A 20,124-nucleotide genomic window follows, 5' to 3' on the forward strand; every position below is an offset into this window, starting at 1 on the left:
GGGACTCCCGAGTCCCAGGCTCAGCGCTGGGTAGGGCGGGCGGGGGCGTCTCGTCCGCGGGTGCCGGCCAGATGTGCGCCCCGGGAAGTGTTGGGTCCCCAGCAGCGATTGGCCTGGTCTTGAGGGCGGGGTAAGAGGGAGGAGGGACAAAAGATAACAACAACAAAGGTCGTGATTGTGTCCCTTCTAGGTTGGGGAACTGTGCTGAGCCCTTAGCACTTTGCCCTCATTAACTCAAGCTTCACAGCAACCCAATGAGGCAGGTACCCGGATTATTAGTTTTACCAAGGGGAAACTGAGGCAAAGGGAGGTAGTACAGATTGCCTCAAGTGCTCCACAGACAATATTTGTTTGCATGTAAGTGCTCTGGCCCCAGAACATTGGGCTCTCCTGGTGCACGTGGATGGGCTGGGCATACGGGGAATGAACACTGTTTAGAGTGCATTTATATATGGCCAGGCAATGACCAGATTTGCAAACAGATCCAGGATTTGTTGCTTGGACATCACTCACTGATTCATTCAGGGGATGGGCACTTCCTGATTTCGTTGATCTTTCAGATTCCTGTGCCAGGCTTTATGCTAGCTGGGTCCCTGCCCTCTGGGAGTGGACTGTTGACTTGGGGGTGGGGTAGCGAGACAGCCAATCCAGAGCAATGTGAGTGCTCTGCTGTGTGACTGAGACAGGGTCCTCTGGGAGGTCACTGCAGAGGAGGTGGCATGACAGTTGGTCTGGGAGGATGAGAGGGAGCTGCAGAGAAGATGGATAGTCCCTTCCTTCCCCAGGGCTGCCTCCCCTGTCCCCACCTTAGTCCTGCACCTCCTGCCAAAGGAGGGAGAAGAAAAGGCCATAGTCCCTGCCTATGAGGACCTGATGGGACCAAATCTGGTGCAGTTGGGGCCTCTATGCCTTTAGGGGGCTGCGCAAGTGCTGGTGGCTCTGCTGGGAGGACTGGAGCACAGATGTAGGAAGAGGCAGGGTGGGGTAGTGAAAGGGATCACTGGGGGATGGCATTGTGCGGTGGCCTGCTGGTGCCTGTGCACAGTACAGGGTGTAGTCCATTCTGGGGAATCCACAGAGCAGTCTACCTGGGCCTTGAGTTTAAATGACCCAAAAGGCTGCACAAGCTCTGTGTGCTGTGTGGTTTCAGAGGTTCTCACTGGCATCTCCAAATACCCAAGGAGTCCTCTAGGTAGGGTGGGGGGTCCTCTCCTTGTTTGCCTGGTGAGGAGAGAGGTCCACAGGAACCCACAGCCTTGCCCTGGACCCCATGCATATGTGGCTGGGCTTGTGTCCACCTTTTGATTGGGCTGCTCATTTCCAAGCCTCCATATCCCATGGCCAAGAGCTTACCAAGCCCTGTCCCCCTGCACACTGTTAGGGTTGGAGGTAGAGGGCAGGTATGAATGCTTGTCACTGTCACCCAAGTCCTGGAGCCTGGCTTTCTAGACTGAGCTGTCTCACCCCACAGATTCCATCCAGCCAGGTTGGTGAGAAAAGTCCATAGTTCTCTCTGCACAGGAAATCTGAATGGTTTTATTTCGAATTTCCTGTGTCCATTGGTTCCAAACAGCCACTGCTTGGGCAGCCCCTGGGGAATGTAGAGGCTTGTCCTGGGTTCCTGGTGTTTGAGCTCAGTTTCCCCCTTGGGCTTGTTGGGCAAGGCTGAGCCTATCTCTGAGTCTCTCTCTGCATGTTGTCCTGCTTTATTTTTCTTAGGAGAGTTCTGGGTCTACTCTCTCGGGGAGGGAGTTTTGGCCCAGGCTGAAGGGGTGGCAAGAGGGGTAGGACATTTGTCCATTGTATTTATTGAGGCTTACTGTGTGCCAGCTTTGTGCCAAATGATGTATAAACTTTTTCTCATGAGTCCCCTCAACAACCCTGTAAGGTTGGTCCTGTTAATGTTCACCATTGTGTTCACCTGCAGGAGAGGCAGCTAGCTGTGAGGGTCAGACTGGGGTCCAAGGTCATGTGTCATCATGGCCTGATGCTGTGGGGCCTGCCTGAATCCCTCCCAGGTCACCTTCTACCCATCCTGGGAATCATTGCCTTCCCAGTCCCCTCCCCCACGCTGGGAGACAGACTTGCAAACAGTTATGAACTCTGGGGCTGGTTACATTGAGTTCCCCCTGAGGACCCAGCTGGTGGCCAGCTCCACCCTGCTCATACCCCTTGGCCTGGGCCTACTTCACAGGCCCACTCTGGGAGAAGGAGCTTGGACAGGTTGTGGATGGGAGGAGCCCAGATCCCAGGACGTTTAAGGTGGATGGTACACTGGGCTGTACCTGCTTCCTGGTGTCTTGTGGATTCACACCCCAGCCTTACTAACACACAGGCCTCCACCCAGCCAGCCAGGGCAGGTCCTCTGTTCTGCTAGGCGGAAGGCAGTGGCTGCTTTTGTAGTTTTCAGTTGGAGAGGCTTCTCCCCTCTGATGCCACCTAGGAATCTTGAATGTGGTTGCCACCCCTCTGCCTTATCCAGGAGGTGGGGTGACTTTGCTGGGGGATTAAAAGCAGGCCCAGCACTTTCAGCCTCTCTCCCCACACAACTTCCTCTTAGGCCCAGGGCCTGGCCTTTAAAGCCTGCATCATCTTCGTTTGTCAACGTTTTTCCCCCGAATCCCTGGGTATATGCCCTCCTGAGCCTGCTTTTCCAGGCCACCCTCCAGCAGGCACTGTGCTTGCCTGGAGTCCTGGAGCCACTGTTCCTCTTCCTGAAGTTTCACTCCCTGAGCACTGGACCCCCTTCATTCTTTGCCCTCCACCTCCTCCCTTGCTGGCTTCCTGGAACCCAGGGCCCTAGAGGTTTCTGGACCATATCAAGTTGCCTGGGTGGTTGTTCCTTTTTTCTTTTTTTTTTTTTTTGGCCATGGGGTTGGGGAGCAAGAAGAGAAGCAGATAATTGGGCTGGGCCAGCCAGGGGAGAAGACTAACCCCCAGCCCATGTCTCCGTGGGTCACACTGTAGCCCCTAGCCCCTTCCCTTGAGGACCTGGGCCACTCTTTCCCTCCTCTTTGGCATTTCCTGCCTCCCTCCCTTTCATTTTGCACCAGGTTCCCCAAGGACGGCTCTCCGGGGACAAGAGCCCCCACTCTCACCCTTCTCCCCGGTGCCTGACTTGGCCTGGCACGGACATGGTCCCCTGCTGCCTAGGCTCAGGATGGTTTGGCTGGACCTTTGCTCCTCACTCTCCTTAAACCCCCACCTCCCTGTGGGACAAGCTGGGCCCCAGCTAGGTCACCTCCAGGTCTGAGCTGGGGTGGAAGCCATCAGAGTGCTCCTCACAGACCCCTTGCCTGGGCATCAGTGGTTTGGGGGCTCTGGAAGAGGCTGATGGGTTGAGGAAAGGGACCCTTCAAGTCCAGGGGATGGGATAAAGGGAAGCACTGACCTTGTAGTGCAGGAGCCAGGACTGAAGGCCCCCCTGGATTTAGTCTGAGGCAATTTTGAGACCCCCCAAGTCCTCAACAGCTCCTCTGCTGCTCTGCTCTGGCCCCCCAAGGCCCGCTGCACACATGGTTTTGCTTTTCTAGGCATCCACCCCTGGTCCCCTCCCCCTGGGTGCCTTCTCTTGCTCCTTGGCCCCTCCCCCAATCCTCCTGGGCCCCCTCCTTCCTCCTTGACCCACTTTAGTCCCCTGTTGCTGGGGGAGGGGAGTGTGCAGCCGGCAGCTCTGATCCTGGCTGCCTCCCCCAGCATCCCTTGGGGCTGGCTCTGGATGGAGCCAGCAGGCTGAGTTGGCCTGGCCCTAGGGATTGGCACACAGCGTGCTCCAAGTGGCAGCCTCCCTGCCCCCTCCATGGACAGACAGTTCTGGACAGCTGCCCCTGCCTGGGCCCCTGGGAGGCCCTGCCAGGACCAAGCTCTGGTTTCCCCCAGCCCCAGGGAGAAGTGGCTTCAGAGGTCCGTCCTACCACTGTCTCCTTGCCCAGTGAGTGCACTTCCCAGAGGGGACACGGGGCAGGGCCAGGGCCTGGCCTCCACCCATCCTTTCCCTGAATTTCTGCTGGAGAGGCCAGAGCTAGAGTCAAATCCTGCAACTGCTGTTAATCTGGACCAGATCAATAACCTTTATGAGCATTACTCTGTTCCAGGGCCTCTGCTAACCGTTGTACATTTGTGATCTCATTGTCTTGTCCCAACACCGTGCTTTCCTGTTCCCTGTTTGAAAGGTGAGACAACTGAGGCATAGAAAGCAAACTGGCTTTAGAGGCCACAGGGGTTTGGGCACAGGCAAGCCCCCATGCTCTAAGGTGCTCCAGCGGATACTGGCTCTAGGGCTGTTAACTCTTCAGGGACTGTGACACAGTCCTCTGAGGACTTGAGATGCTCCTCCTGCTCTTGGAGCCCGTTGTCCTGTTCCACTTGGGTTTTGTGGGGGTCTTCCAGCCTGCTTCCTGCCCATGGCAGCTCTGGGAAGCCCTCCCATCCTGTCCTCATCCTGAGGTCCAGGGGGCCTGACCCCTGCCCTGCGCCCTTCTCAAACGCCACTCCTGGGTGAAGGGTGGTTCTTAGTTCGCAGCACTGCCAACTGCAGGGGTCCGGCGTGGCCTGGAGCTGTGATATGCCCCTGCCTGCCTGCTAGCCCAACCCCTGAGCCCCCTGCACATTCTCCCCCACCTTCCTTTCCTCTAACCCATTGGAAAACAAATGTAAAAAATTGTGGGAGCCCCTGAGGGGCTGTTTAATTTTGGGAAGCCTGGCTTCCCTAATCTTTGCATTTGCTGCCTTTCCCTTCTTGAGCCTTGACATCTGTCCTTCCTCTGGGAAACTTTTCATTCCACATCATTGTCTGCTGAATAAAGGAGGGGGTGAGAGGTGGGAGGGGGCTCTGCGAGCGAAGTCAGGACGTCTTTTCTTATTTGCCTAATTTCCTCACTCAAATGTGTCTTGTGATTAAACATTTTCTTAGCATGCTTGGTCAGGGCCAGGCTGGGTTTCTTTTCATAAACATTGGCAAGTGAGTTTAACAGCCCTGTTTGTATTAGCTGGAGGTTTCATTTGCATAGTGATTGTTCTTATGAAACAAAATAATCACTTGCAGTTTATGAAACTGTATAAATACTGGGTTCTGGACTGCAGCGCATGCGCAGGCCTTTCTTCCCGCACGTAAATCCATCCTGTTTAGGGAGGAAATTCAGGCTCCAGGAAGAGCCAAGTGCAGAGGGTTTTCTCTGTGGAGTGGTGTTTCCCTGGCTGGAGTCCTGGGGTGTGGGTATTGCCTTGTGGGTGGAGCTCGAGAAACCAGATGAGCCTTACTTCACTGTGCACCCCAGTGTTAGTCAGCACTGGCACCGTGTGAGCAGGGCAGGAGATGCACCCTGAACCCTCACTACCTTACCTTGGCCTTCTTACCTTTCAGATAAAGATTACAAACTAGAAGCCTGAGGCTGAGATATGCCCACAGATATGTTCTGATTGGCTTGTTCTGTGTTTAAAAGAAAGACACCAAGATTGAAAAACTTGGCGAGATCACATCAAAATTCAGGTTTCTGGCTTCTTTCTTGGACCCAGTGGTCAGCTCTGGACTGCTAGGCCCATGATCCTGATTGCCATGGTGAATGGGTGTCACCCGGTGCTCCTGCAGATGGGCGTGTCTCTCCTGCCTGTGCCTTCTGCTCAAGTCACTCTGCATCCTTGCCTGGCCTGTGGGGGAATCTGGGGTCCTGATTGCAGTGAGTCCCCTCTGTCCCCCTGGTGTCCTGCAGGCTAGAGGTGCAGTGAGTCCCTGGGACGCCTGGGGCTGCCCTGTGCTGCCCTGGCAAGATATTTGCTGCTGCCTTTGGAGGTTGTACCCTTCCTCTACTCTTCCTCCAGCTCAGGCCCTGGAGGCTCTGCCTCAGTGGCTCTGGGTTTGAGGCCCTCTTGCTGTCAGTATGATCGGGGAGCTGAGATCTGAACAAGGAATCACTTTCGGAGGTCACACCGTTCTGGCCAACAGCTGCCTTTGTTCACAGATTTCCTGGCCTCTACCTGAGCAGGCTGGTTAGAGCCTACTGCCCCCAAGAGAGGCTTTTCAGGATCTCAGTCTGTTTAGACTCAAGGCTTGGTCAGCTGCCTTAGCCTGAGTGATGTTTTAGCTGATTCTAAACCAATGTGGAATCCACTCATGTTGGGTGGGCCCAGAGTGGCGCCTGTCTGTTATGTGAATGGTTTCACAAGGGCTTAAGGTTGGATTAGATTTCTAGGTGAGGAGTGGACCTGCCTCATACTCCTAGACAGCTGGGCCTGGGCAGCCAGGTTCCTTGGATACTTGGTTGCTTTTATGGAGCCTCCGCTTTATGGGAGGAGAAGGCAGAAGCTGCAGAGCGAGCAGGCGGAGCTGGTGCATGCTGACGACTTCGCCAAGGGCAACTCTGCCCTGTAGTGCAGGTCCTGCGAAAGTAGCCTCTGTAGACCTTGTTGTGCCTCTTGGCCTTCACACTTGAGGCCTGTGCCCTTTATAATCTGTAGTAGCCTCCTGCTGTCACAGCAGTGCTAAGTGCTAGATATATTCCCTCCCATTTTGTAGGTGGGGAAATCGAGGTTCTGAGGCCCAAGGTCACTTGCTTACCTGGTGAATGAGTGGAGGTGCTGGGAATTTGAATTCAAGCCTCTGGGGCATACCCTCCTAACCCTGATTCCATATGTTTTCAGTTTCTCCAACTGTGAAGTAGGAAATATCTCAGCTCTTGGGGTTTTAAATATGAAGTGAGCAAAGGAAGATTTCATTGTGATCCTCTAACCTTTCCTTCCTGGGGCAGGAGCATGGACGCAGGCATTTTGAAGATGCTTTAACTCTGTATTACTATGGTAGGCAGTGTTATTAAGCACAACTCACCTCCCCTTCCTGTCTTTATGATTTGCACTTTGACCATTTGCCTGCTCTGGGCAGTATTCTCCCCAAGATCTTGAGATTGTGAAAACCCCCTGGGAAGAGGGCTACACCTTTGCTTCATGGGGGCTCTTTTGGTACTATCTGAAGGGACCCAGATACCTCCTGTCTATGCTCTGTCCTGCTAACACAATGACTCTCGCTCTCATGTTTGTCTCCCTCTGGTGAAGAAATGGCTGCTATGCTGCCAGACGTCACATTCCTACACATCACTGTCCAAAGACCAGGAGAGAGAAGTTCCCTGACACAGGCGTATCTTTAAAGAAAGCTACTTTTTCTAAATGGCCTCATAGTTCTTCCCTTTTGATCTTTCTAGTCCTTCTTTCTCTCACCTCGTGTTCCAGGATGCTCCATTCTTTCCTTTGCATGTTTTCCTCTGGCTGAAACACTCTTTCTCCTTTTCCCAGCCTGGCTGTCTTCTAGACTCAGGTATATTCTCACCTCCTCTGTAAGGCCTTTCCAGACAGCATTTCTCTCAAAGTGGGTCCACTGCCATTATTTTCTCACTGTCTGCTTTTAAAGTGGCATGAGTTATTCTTGGAAGGAAATTATTAGTGTTTACTTGTTTGTAGTCTCTTACAGGGCTCTCAGCACTATCTAGACAGGGGCCACTTTGACTTGTCTACTGTTGTTTACCTGGGCTCCAGGAGAAGAGGAAATGGGAAGGAAAGGGGTTTAGAAAGTGCCTGGTATGTCTTGGGCATTTAGGAAACATTTGCTGAGGGAAGGACCTAATCCTTGACAGGAGTTCCTGAGTTCCTCTTTTTTCCTCTGCCTCTTGTGTTTCTGTCCCCCTGTTGGAGCTGCAAAGACCTCATTCTTTGTTCTGTGAGGAGAAGGAGAGACAAAGCATCTTCTTGAGCTCTGGTCTGGTTTTCTGCTTACCATGATTGACTTACTGGCTGAGCTTCTCCAAGGGCCAGTTCAGGATAACTGTGTCCCTGGAGGTCTGGCACACAGTGCTGAGCCAGGCAGGAGAACTATGGATGAGAACCTGAGAAGACTGGCCTGGATGGTCCAGTGGTTGGAGCCCATGGGCAGCATGGGGGTAGGGCTGGATGTCTGGATCTGACCCTTGCCTGCACAGTAAGATGGGGCTTTGCCCCAAGAAAGTTCCTTTTCACTGCTGGAGACTGTCTCCCTACTAAGACAGTGGGGTCAGCCCATCTCAGGGGCATCCAGCCCCACTCCTGGGGAAGCCATTGGGCTCTCAGTCCTGCTACTGCAAATGACAGGGCTGGCACAGGAACCAGCTGATCGTTCTAGACAACATCAAGGGGGAGAGAACAAACTGAGTCCTTTCAATGGCAAGATAAGTCCTTTGAACAACTTTCAGGGGTTCCTTTCCTGGAATAGTCAGATGGGCTGTCAATGGGAGTCATGTAAAGTGGATGTCTGTGGTGCCACCTTGTTAGCATGCATCTGGGAAAGGGAGAGGACATAGTACAGGCCAGTTTGGGCACCATCCAGAGGGTGAGTGGGCACAAGTGGGTCTCGGGACTGGGCCAGAGGGTGTGGGCCACATTAGAAAGGGCGTTGAAGGCCACGGGGGAGCCCAGTTTGGGTCCTCAGGCTGCCAAAAGCACTGCTCAGTCTAGAAGGCTGCGGTTTCTTCCTGTGAGTAGAGAAAGAGCTCGGCGGGTCTCCAGACCTCTCCAGGGCTGGTTGGAGGACAAATGGTGGCGTTTTTGTGAGTACACCGGCAAGACTGCATGAGTGCCCGACCCACACCACCTCCCTGGGCCCTGGCGCCCACTAGGATCCTTTTGGGAAAGTGTTGGCTCCAGTGTGAGCCTAATGAGCAAAGTGCTAGGTGGTGTGGCCACGGGATCCCCAACAGGCTCAGCCTCCCCTAGTCCCCCGAAGTGGAGCTATTTAAGCTCCCCCACTGTTGCTTTAAGGGATCTTGCTTATGTTGCCTTTTCTTTTTCAGTGGGAAGTGTCGGTGTGAGTAATTATATATATTTTCACAAACTCGAACTATGCTTCATTTAAACTTCTATAAACATGTCTGTGTAATTCTAATTAACTGCTCGCATAAAGCCATCACAAAGTTACACGGGGAAACGCTCATTTGCCAGACGGTTGCCTAAAAGCCAAGGAAAATATTATGTTCTTCCAACAAATGGACTATTCATGTAGACTGTTCCCAAGATCAACAGGAGATATTCGAGGACAAGTGAGATTTTGAGCAGTGATGGCTGAACCTCCCATAAGTGGGCCCTTCAGGGTGTTGGCAGGGTGGGTGGCTTGATGGAGTGATAAATGCTCTTCAAGAAAAATGCCCTAGACATGGAATGTGGGGCCAGGACTCTGGAGATGGGCCATCTCGTGGTCCTCTTGTTAATGTCTGTGGGCAGCAGACCACTTTGGATTGGGGCAGGCAGAGACTGCCTCAGAGAAGAGTCAGGGACATGTATGGCTTCAGGTCGTATTTCCATCCAGTTCTTTCAGCAGTTGGGACTAAGGCGACTAGGAAGAAAGTGTGGAAAAGAGATGGTGGGCTGGTTTAATAAAGGGGTAAGAATGATTTTAAGCTAACTTCCATCTGTCCATTCACCCATCCCCTCATCTATCCATCTACCCATCCAGTCAGTTATTACTGTGCAGAGTAGGGCTCTTTGTGCAGCAATGAATGAAACATCGAAAGTCCCTGCCCACCTGGAACTGGCTGTCTGGGTCTAGTTGTTGTTGTTGTTGTTGAGGAGACAGTAAATAACAGAGTGACACAAATAGAGTGCGTTAGTGATAACAGCTGAAGAAGACAGGCTGGGGAAGGCTGGTGTGTCTGAGGCTGGTGAGGAGGAGGCCTTGGGTTTGGGGACTGGAGGATATGGAGAGTTGTGGGTGATGGGGTCACAGAGCTGTTTGAAAGGTGAAGGATTTAATCACCTCTTTCATTATAGGCAAGAAGATGCTTCTGCACTGCTTGGCCCTTACCCTTTTGTTTTCTTCTTCACAAGATGGAAATATTTTTAAGATGTTGCAGTAGAGCAGGTGGGATGGTGTGCACCTGTAGTCCCAGCTGCTTAGGCTGAGGTGGGGGAATTGAGCCCAGGGGTTGGGGCCAGTCTGGGCAACACAGCAAGATCCCATCTCTTAAAAAAAAAAGTTGCAGTCCACATTGGTCAGCTTTCCTGTTGCTGGGACAAACCCTGGACACCCATCACTTAAAGGAGAGGTTTCTTTGGCTCATGGTTTCAGCCCATGGTTGGGAAGCTTCAAGGCTACATGATGGTGGAAGGGTGTGGGGGAGGAAAGCTGCTCATGTCATGGTGGTCTGGAAGCAGAGCACGAGGGAAGATCACCAGTGAGAGATGCACCCTCCCAGGGCATGTCCCAGTGACACCTGTCCTCCAGCTGGCCCCACCTCCTAAAAGCACATTTGGCGGATGACTGTAGCGCCTCCAAGGGTCCGGTTGTCTCTCCACAGGTGATCCAGTTGCCTCTCTGAGAGCCTGTTAATTCAGTCAAGTTGACAGTTAAGATTAACTGGCCCATACTGTATTGAAGATGATGCTAATACACAAAAATATAGTGAAAAAAAAAAAAAAAAACTTCAACCTTCCACACCCCTACCTTCATTTTCCATTGCCTTTCCAAACACCATAGAAATAGGCTGAGTGCAACTCCTCCTTGAGTGTCCCACATAATTTTGGGATTGAGGATTAAGGAGATTTTGTTGTACCCTTAAGAAACTTGAGCTGGGGTGGTGCTGCATGCCTGGAATCCCAGCACTCAGACACTGAGGCAGGAGAATCACAAGTTTGAACCCAGCCTGGGCAACTTAGCAACTTAACGAAACCCTGTTTCAAAATAAAAGATATAAAGTATAGAGGTGCAGCTGAGTGCTAAAGCTCTGAGTTCGATCTCTAGTATAACCAAACAAAATCTAAAAAACCCTTGAGGCTGGATTCCAAGTAGTTCTGGTAAGTTGCTGAGGCAGCTGCTGACGGATGTGCACTGGTGACTGATGGTCCCTGTGGACAATATTTGTGGGAGACAGTGAGATCCATCAAGTCCTTACTTTGTTCCACGTGGTCCTTCTTCAACTCTTCCCTCTCACAGCTCTGTAGGTCAGGCTGTCATTACTGTCACAGATGAGAAACTGAGGGCTGGGGAGAGGCATGGCTTTTCCTGAATGAAACAGGTTGTTGGGTGGGTACCACATTGATAGTAGGACCTAAGCATTTGAACCCTGATGCTCGGTGGGAGTTAATGTTTAAGATGCCGTAAGACTATCTGGCCCGCCTCAGTTTCCTTTCCTTGAACTGATTGTTATGTTGTCTCCTCTGCTGAGTTTCCCAGGGCTATTTTAAGGGTTTTGTATCTCTTATGGGGTCCCAATAAAGGCACCTTGGAAAGTTGCCTTCAGGTGCTGTGGGTTGGATGGACCAGAAAGAAAGGGACGGTATATAGGCAGCAGAGCCCAGGCCCTGGAAAGGGGTGACTTTTAAAAAAAGAAGCAGGAGCCCTTATCATAGGAAGTTCTTTGGAACTTTGGCAGCCCTTAGGAAAGGGGCATCTGCAGCACCACCTGTGTTCTGTAGGGCTGGATGGATTGGTCTGGATGTGAGGTTCTGTGGCCAGCATCTTCATTCATTCACTCCCTCACTCATTCATACGGAGGTGCGAATCTCCAGCAAGGAGAGTCCCCTGGTCTCTAGTTTCCGGAGGCACCCTGTACAATCTAGATTCCAATTAACTTAATTGCTTCATATTAGACTTCTTAGAAATGATTTTTTTTTTCCTGGTGATGGCTGAGGTTCCAGGAATGCCTCCCCCACTGTCTTCCTTCCGGAGCCTTCCTAAGCTTGTCTATTTTCATTTATTTCTCCAGCACTGGCCTACACTTCATTCCTCTTGGTTCTAGCTCTGTTATCCACTTATATCCAAGTGGTCGAAGTGAGTAAAAACTATATAGGTCTATATAAAGCTTACATAGTATACGTGTAAAATCGCACATATATTTTCAAATAGAGAATTCCTTTGTAGGGTGTGTAAACCTGTGTGTTTTAGCAAAGGAACTGGATACAGAATCAACCCTTAGTTCTGACCCTGTCCCTTTTCCTTTTGCCATCAACACCAGAATTTTAAAAAAAGTACTTTACAGCAGCCCAAGGAAACAGTTACATCCTGATTGACACACAGGATGTTGGAGCAGCATTCTTGCTGTTAAGTGATCAGGATTTCAGCCAAGGGAATATAATGAAATCCACATAAAAATTTATTTACCTAATGAAAATCCTAGAGTAATGCATAAGTGGTTCTCTGATAATAAAATGCAAATCTAAAACTATAACCAGGAGGACAATAATCTTCATTAAACGTATTGTCTAGAGGAAGCCCATGACATCCACTTAACAGTGATTTGATTTGTTTAGTAATTTCCACGTAATATTTAAACTTTATTTCAAGCCTTAAAAACCCACCCACGAGTTTCTTTGCCATTGGAGAGAGGGCATCAGGGTAGCAGGGTGAGGGGACCCTAGGGCGGATTCTTGGATCTCTGCTAGGGGACACCTTTGAAGCATGTCTTCATCCAGGCTGCTTGGTGTCTGGCAGAGGTGGGGTCCCGGAAGAGAAAGTGAGGAGTCAGTTTTCCTGTTTTGTGAGAGACCCAGAGAAGCTTCTGTTCTGCACGGGGACAGAATTAGAGGCCTCAGAATGAGAGGACTCAGGATAGGGAAGTGACTTGCTCAAGCTTTTTCGTGAGCATTGGCAGAGTCAGGCCTCCGGGCACCCAGCCCACGGCTGAGGTTTCTAGTGATGCTCCCCCATCCCTTGTATCCACCATCTAGCAACAGGTTCTCCCTTTGGTAGGTGTGACTGCAAGTTGGACGTAGGTTGGAGTGGAAGCAGGCAGATCTGGGTTGGAGAGCTGGCTCTGCCACTTGTTTCCCCAGGGACAGTATGGTCATGCTCCTCCCCCTGTGTGAGGCGCAGGTCCTCACCTGTGAGAGGGGACTGTAATCCCCACCTCCAGGGCTGCTGGGAGGAGTCTGAGGCAGCACCCAAAGGTGCCAGTGCAGGAGCTGCCTGCGGACCTGCAGGGCCTCGCTGTGGCTCCAAAGTTTCTCATATAGTTTGGAGCGCGGGACATTTTGTCCACGTTTGAAACTGATGGTCTTAGGCCTAAATGAACAAAAATCGACCTTTGGAGTTTTAATTTTTGACATTCACAAGATCCCAAACAAAAAGCAGATTAAAGCTATTGGTGCATGTGTGTGCACGCGCGCGTGTGTACACACACAGTGCTTGTTCATGTGTATGTGTACTTTCTCGTCAAGCGTCATACCTCATAGATGAACACTCTTCCCTACCCACCTGCCCCTCCTCGTTTGTGTTCCCTAACAAGTCACATACCCCCACACACCTTTGGAGTATTGCAGAGCAGTTTGAAAATAGAGTAAAATGATAGGAAGGCAACACATGAGCTATAATGTCAACACAGAGTGGATAAGAGCACAGGCCCATCCCAGTGGAACTCCTTAGCTGTGTACCCCACGGGCAGCTCCTTATCCTCCTGGAGCCTCAGTTTCCTTGTGTGTAACTAACAGCCTTAACACTCATCTTTCTACGCAGTGGTGAAGATTAAACAAGATAATGTGTGTAAAGTGCTTAGCGGAGCGTCTGGCATTTAGTCAGCACTTGATGAATGGGAGCGGCTTTGTTGTTGCAAGAGGAAAGGTTGTGCTGAACAGAGGCCCGTGAAATGGAGAAGAGAGGCTGTTATCCGGGTGGGGATGCCAGCCAGCCGCCAGGTCAGCCAGCCATAATGCTGGAGTTTCCATCCAAGGGCTGGCTCAGGTTACTCCTGGCCCATTAGTGACTCTGGTCAGAGCCTGCAGCTTCTTAAGTTCAAGGTTGATCCCAGGACTGTCATCCCCCACACGGGCCTCTGCTTTCCCCAGAGTCATTAGTCACCAGGGTGGCCTGATGAGAGAGTGGGGGTGACTCAGGGCTACCTACCCGGTCCCGTCCTGGAGGCACACCCAGAGCCAGGCCTTGTGAGCAGAGGGTCCACAGCTTTAGCCATCTGCAGCGGTGGACCGACTATTCATGATCTGGAAAGGTGCTTGAGTCCTGGCTCTGCAGCCAACTAGCAGGGCCAGTCATTTGACCCTTGGTTTTCTGGTCTGTTAGATGGTGAGATTGAGAATGCTTCATTAGCTTGCCTTAAGCAGTCCTGTTATTACTCAGGAAAATTTCCTGGTAAAGGGACAACTGTTACCTGTTAAAGAAGATCTGAGAAGACAGAGAGCAGGGGAGGTATTGGGCATAGGGGTGGGGGTAGGGGCAGGAAGGAAATAGAAGGTACTAGGAGAGGTGAGTTTTCACCAACAGTGTGGGTCTGTCTCATCCCCCTGACCCACTGGGGCCCTTGCAGTGATGTGTGCATTGCAAGAGGGAGGATAAAGGAGCAGCATCCTTTTGGCCCCAGCTACCTCATCTTCAAAAATTCCTGCAGTGGTTTAGGTTTTTCCTTGGCTTCAATTCCCAGCCCTGAGAAAAAAATCATGCAAGGTCAGGGAGGGAGGACTTAGGTAAATGACTAGATCTTCCACCCCAAGCGGCCAGCAGTCCCCCACATCAGGAGCTGTCTCCTTCCACCCTAGAGTTTTTGCCTCACACTCTCATTGCAGTTACCACTGAGCCAACCACGGATTGCTGGTGTGTTCCTTCTCACTGGCTTCCGGCTTTCGCAGTTCTTCCCCCTGGATACAGAGGCGACTGAACCATCTCTGGGGGAGGCATCGAATGCAGCCTCCAGAGGCCCTTTCGTGGGTGTGTGCAGCAGACCTCGTGGCCTTTGAGTGCAGCCTTGGAGGCTGCAGAGGGACTGGGGCTGTGGGGGGCCGCAGTAATACCCTGAGGCCTGTGGAGCCCCTGGTGGCCTCCTTCCCTGGGCCCACAAAGGGGCCTGAGTGACAGCCAAGCGAGGCCTTCACACTCCCAGAAGCCAGAGGGAGGGAAAGAGAGAACTGCAGGGGCAGAGGAGGGGGCTGCCAGCCAGGGACAAAGGCAGAGACAGAGAAACAAAAGAAGAGAGAAATCCCCTCTTGTTATAACCTGGAGTTTCAAGAAAAAAATGTGGCTTGCTACCCTCTAAATCTTAGAGTGGAACTCCGAGTTCATCTGATAGAAGACCAGGACCTTTTACTTTGCAGGCTGCACCTAGAGCCCAGGTGTGGCGCCCTGTGCCATGCTCTCTTCTGGACCGGAAGCTCCGCCATCCGTGCATGGAGTCAGTTGGAATCATAGGCGATTGTCCACTGCCAAATTTGGGAGCAAACATTTTTCTTTCTGGATTTAAATAATTACATTGCATCCCCAGCTCTGGTTCTCTTCTAAAGCCCGCCCTGAATGACATTTGGCAGGGTAATGATGGTCTGGCTTTCTCCCCCTCTGCCCTGTGGGGTTTTTTTCTGAATATTTTCCTCAATGTCTGGGTAAGCTGGCTTTTAAACCAGTTCAGTTTTTCTTTTTCTTTCTTTCTTTCTTTTTTTTTTTTTGTGGTTCAGGTCTCAGATTTTATTAAATTTAAATTTTATTCCATTTCAGGTTATAAAATTTCCAAAAGTGGCTTTGAAAGTGAGCAGGTTTTGGTATGCTGGAAATAGGTTACCTCCAATGCAAATAAAAGAGACTAGCTTCCGAGGAGAACAAGGCTCCAAGGGTTGGGAAAATGCACAGAGTGGTTAGAGACCGTGGCATAGAAATGGTCAGAGACCAATTTAAAAGCACATATATTTTAAATGAAATATTTTGTGGACATATGGAACTAATAGCCCTGCCAAAAGCTCAATTCTGGGGATCAAGTCTTAAGAGCTAAACTTCAATCTTACTACCCAAGGTAATTTTAAGCAGACAAATGAAAGCTCCTTTTTACTATCTAGTCTAAGGGGAATCTTAATACATTTTTAAATTATTTGGCATTTTGAATTAATTTTCTTAGAATGAAACGAGATTCTTAAATTGGGATCTTGTAGGGAAAAGACAGCCAGGTAATTAGTGAACTGATCTCCTTTTCTGACACATGGATACAAAGGGGGGAGTTGAACTCCAACCAAGGGGCACACAAAATCTATTTTAGAGCAAAAATTTCAAAGTAAGCAACACCATCTGTTCTTTAATTATTTCTCCTTGTGAAAAAAGTTGCTAAATTTATTTGGGTTACTTAGTTGGAAAGAAATGTCTTTAAGATACTCAGAGATGAAGCTATTAAAGGCAGATTGTCAGCTCTTATTTGCTAGGTATCCAACAACTCAGAATAGCAAAAGCAGAATTTTAGAATTATTTTCTTTTCCAAAGCAGCTTCTTCTCAAGCAGGGCATGGTTATCCAGGGTCTGGGGGACTGTCCTCTGCTGCTCATATTTGGGAGCAGAGGCTTTGAAATTGAGCAAGGGATCACGAAAGGACATTTAAAGGAAGGGGCAGAATCTGACCTCAGAGAGGACTTAGGCCATTGGGATTCTCTGACCTTTACTGAACTCTGTCTGTACATCTATCCATCCATCCATCCGTACACCCATCCAGTTGTCCATCCGTCTGTCCATCTGTCCATCTATCCATCCATATGTCCGACCATCCCCATCTATCTGTTCATCCATTTAGTGAGTAAATGTTTCCTGAGGGCTTTCTGTGATCTGAGTACAGTATTAGGCCCTATCCGCATAGAATATGCTTTCTTAGGAAAGATGCAGCGGTAATCAGATACAAGGGCAAGCCTAGGATTACCAACAACGGTACATGCCCCAGAGTCTAGGCCAGCACTGTCCAATTGAACTTTCAGCAGTGATGGGAATATTCTACCTCTTATTTTCTAGCATTTAGCCACTAAGTGCATGTGGCTGTTAAGATGTGAAACGTGATCAGTGAGAGGAGCAACCACTTTTTTTTTTTCTTTTGAGACTGGGTCTCACTATGTTCAAGGCTGGCCTTGAAGTCCTTGGTTCAAGTGATCCTCCTGTCTTAGCCTCCCAAGGACCGGTGACCAGAGGCATGTGCCCCATGCTCAGCTTACAGTTTTTGTTTAATTTTGATAGACTTTTCATTTAAATAGCCACAGGAGATTAGTAGCTACTGTAATGGACAGCTGAGGGTGAGCAGCAGCAGCAGAGTGGCACCTTGTTATAAATGCAGATTCTCAGGCCCTGCAGCAGTCTGCTGAATCAGAATCTCTGTGGATGGAGCCCAACCCTGGAATCTGAATACCCTCAGTCCTGCCGGTGAGCTTTATGCAGCCTTGCCTAGGCAAGGTAGGCTGTGAGTGTGATTTCATACCAACAGAGGGCTTCTGAGGAGCAAGGATGACAGAGCTGCAACTGGGGGATGAGTAAAATCCTGGCATGGGCTGGGACATTGGTGATGGTGCTACCTACCTCACCCCACCTACAGGTGGCAAGGGTCTAGCATATTTGTGTCAAAAGAGGCCAATATGTTGAGTCAAAAAGAGGAGGGGCTTGTGAACTAAATAACAGGTAGACAGAAGACCTGGTACTGGTAGCTATATGTTCCTGGTGTCTTAACCTCTCTGGTCCTCTTCTTCTTCATTGATAAAATGGATAACCACACTTGGCTATGTACTGACCTAATACCATCAAAGGGTGACAACTGCATGGACAAAGGATGGTGCGTGCAAAGGCTAGGAGAAGGAGTGGCTTGGGGGTCTTGTTCTTCCTCTTTTTTCTTAGTTCTTTAGCTCTTTCTTCTCCACTTCTCCCTCCAGGGTCTCAGCTCTGCCTGAAAACCGTCCCTAAGTGGACTCTGCCAGGTCTTCTTGTTCAGACTAAAGCTCAAGGTGGGCTCTGTGCCCCTGTGACCAAAGCCCAGAATGGGGCTGGGATTTGCATTTTTGTTCCTGCCCTGTGCTTCCTGGGAAATCCGCTCCAGGCCCCTGCTTCTCTTACTGCCTCCTAATCTCGGCGGCCTGGTCCAGAGCCCTCATCTGGAAGTCCAGGTAGGGCCAGGGGAAGGACTCTGCAGGTGCAGTGTTAAAATCAGATGTAACCTTTTGGGGAAAGACTTCCTAGTAATTTTAGCAGCATCTTTTCTGTTGTCTAGACCTAAGATCAGCATTTTAGGGAAAAGTGTCGAGGCAAACTTTCCCCTACTTTTCTCCGTTCTCCCTTCCCCACTGCTAGGACTCGACACCGACCCATCCTCCCACAAAATGTCAGGTGGCCAGAGCCTCAGCTGAGCCCTAGAGATTTGGCAGCTGGAAATTTTGTCCCTGGAAGATGCCAGACTTATTTTGAGATGGCAAATGTGTCAGATACTTTTCCTGCTGGAAAGACCCCAAGCGTCTGATCTCAGCCCGGGGAGTGATATTTTGGGGGGACAGTGGCAGTGTCTTTTCTAAGGGGACACTTGATTTTTCTTCACCCTCTCAGAAGTCTTTTCAATTCACCATGACCCTCGACTTGGGGTAGTCCCTTGAACATGGTAATACTCAGTAATAGTTGAGTAACTGCTACAGTCATTATTATTATTTTCTGGGTGTCGAGGTTCAAAACATCACCTAGGCCTCTCTTAGGCCAAGACCTTTACAATAAACTGTTTGAGATCTTCTTTTTAAGAGAACGTCTGGGGAGAGCCCTGTTTGGCTTAAAGGAATGAATAGGTAATGATAGACTTTGAGCTACCACACAGGACACTGATTTATGGGGAAGGGTACTTTCCAAGTGTTCCTCATGTCATTCTGAGTTGGTGCCCCAAGTCGTCCCTACGCTGAAATCCTGGAATGAGGGCTGCAAACTGGTAACCTGAGCGGTGCACTCAGTGCCCATATCATTTCATTTTCTTGGCTTCTCAGGATTAAAACACTTGGAAAGTTTGCACAAAAATCCAGGTTTCTAGCTAGGAATTCCTTCAAAGTAATCAGAAGACCTGGCAGCCTTGGGCATGCCGGAGCTGTGCGGGCACGCTTTCCATTATCTTGCTCTCTGCAATACCTGACTGGTCATGGAGGTCTTGAGCATCGCTCAACGATGAGGGTTAGATGACCTGGGTCAGTGCTGCCCAAGCACATGTGTGTGGAAGACAGCCTCGGAGTTGTGCCCAGCTGTGGAGGTGCGGCCAGTGCCCTGCGCTGCTTCTGAAGGGACCCGCAGCCTCCTGCTTCAGCCCTCTCACTCGGCACCCACGTTTCCCAGGGATGCCAACCTCCTCCTGGCTTGCTGCTCGTGCCCCAGGCTTTGCTCTGACAGAGCTGTTCCGGGCCCTGCTCTTGGGTTCAGATAGGCAGAGAAATGGGTATGGGGCCTGTTTTGCCATGCAGTCTTCGCGGGTGTTTTTTTTGCAGGGGTATTGACGATGTACCCAACTCTCTAGATCCAGCTATACAGCCATTAGTTGATTTGGTTGTTTGGGAGGAACCTGGAAGGCTGGATAATTTCCTAGTTCTCAGAACCAAGCATGTGACCTTTCAAGCCTCCGGTTGCCCATCTGAGGAGGGGAACGCACCTTCTTTTTTCCCCTGGTGCTGGGGTTGGAACGAGAGCCTTGCACGTGCTGGGCAAGCACTCTGCCCCGGAGCCACCCTGCAGCCTTGCCCTTGTCTTTGCTTGCTCTTCCTCCGGCCCCTGCCCTGTTGGTGGGGAGGGTGAGTAGAAGCCACTCTAGGTGCCTGATAAGCTTGTCAGCCCCTGGGAAACAGACATATCCTGTCTACTTTACAGGTGATGCCTGAAAAGGTTAACATTACAGGTCCTGTCTGAAGTCCTCCAGCTGGGACCAGGGCCCTCTCTGTCAGAGCCATCATTTATCATGGCCAGAGAGCCCAAGCCAGCTCTCAGCCCAGCAGCCTCTTCTGCACGTTGCTGCTTCTCGGTCTCTGTGTTTGCAGGAGGAAGAGGGGCATCCAGCAACTCCGGATTGCACCCTTTAGCAGGGAGCTGCTGGCTTCTCCATCAGGTCCTCTGGAGAAGCTTGGGTGGCTGTGTGTGACACAGGTCTTTGCACAGGTGGGCAGCGTGGGCTACTGGCCCCGTCTCACTGTCTCAGCTCCCGCACAGCTCCCCTGTCCCTCGGGGTGTGCGGAGGTGGCCCATGACAGTTTAAGCGGAGGGGGAATCTCACAGAGGCTGAGAGGAGCAGGTGGAGTGAATGGAGGTGACACTGAGCTTCAGGGTGGCTTCAGAGGGAGGAGTGGACGTTCTCTGAGCCAGCCGGCATGGATGGGGAGAGCATTCCGACAGCCCTGGGGTACTTGCAGGTGGGAAGTGGCTCCTCAGCACACAGCCAG

At 50.7% G+C, this 20,124-nt stretch overlaps 1 protein-coding gene across 1 annotated transcript in view; it reads left to right on the forward strand.

Moving 5' to 3' along the window:
* The window catches only part of Znf423 (zinc finger protein 423), a 295,884-nt gene that overhangs the window by 403 nt on the left and 275,357 nt on the right, over positions 1 to 20,124 (forward strand). The window lies entirely within an intron of this gene.

The sequence above is a fragment of the Fukomys damarensis genome, unplaced genomic scaffold (genome assembly GCF_012274545.1).
Source record: "Fukomys damarensis isolate Sample0158 unplaced genomic scaffold, DMR_v1.0_HiC HiC_scaffold_32, whole genome shotgun sequence".
NCBI lineage: Eukaryota > Metazoa > Chordata > Mammalia > Rodentia > Bathyergidae > Fukomys > Fukomys damarensis.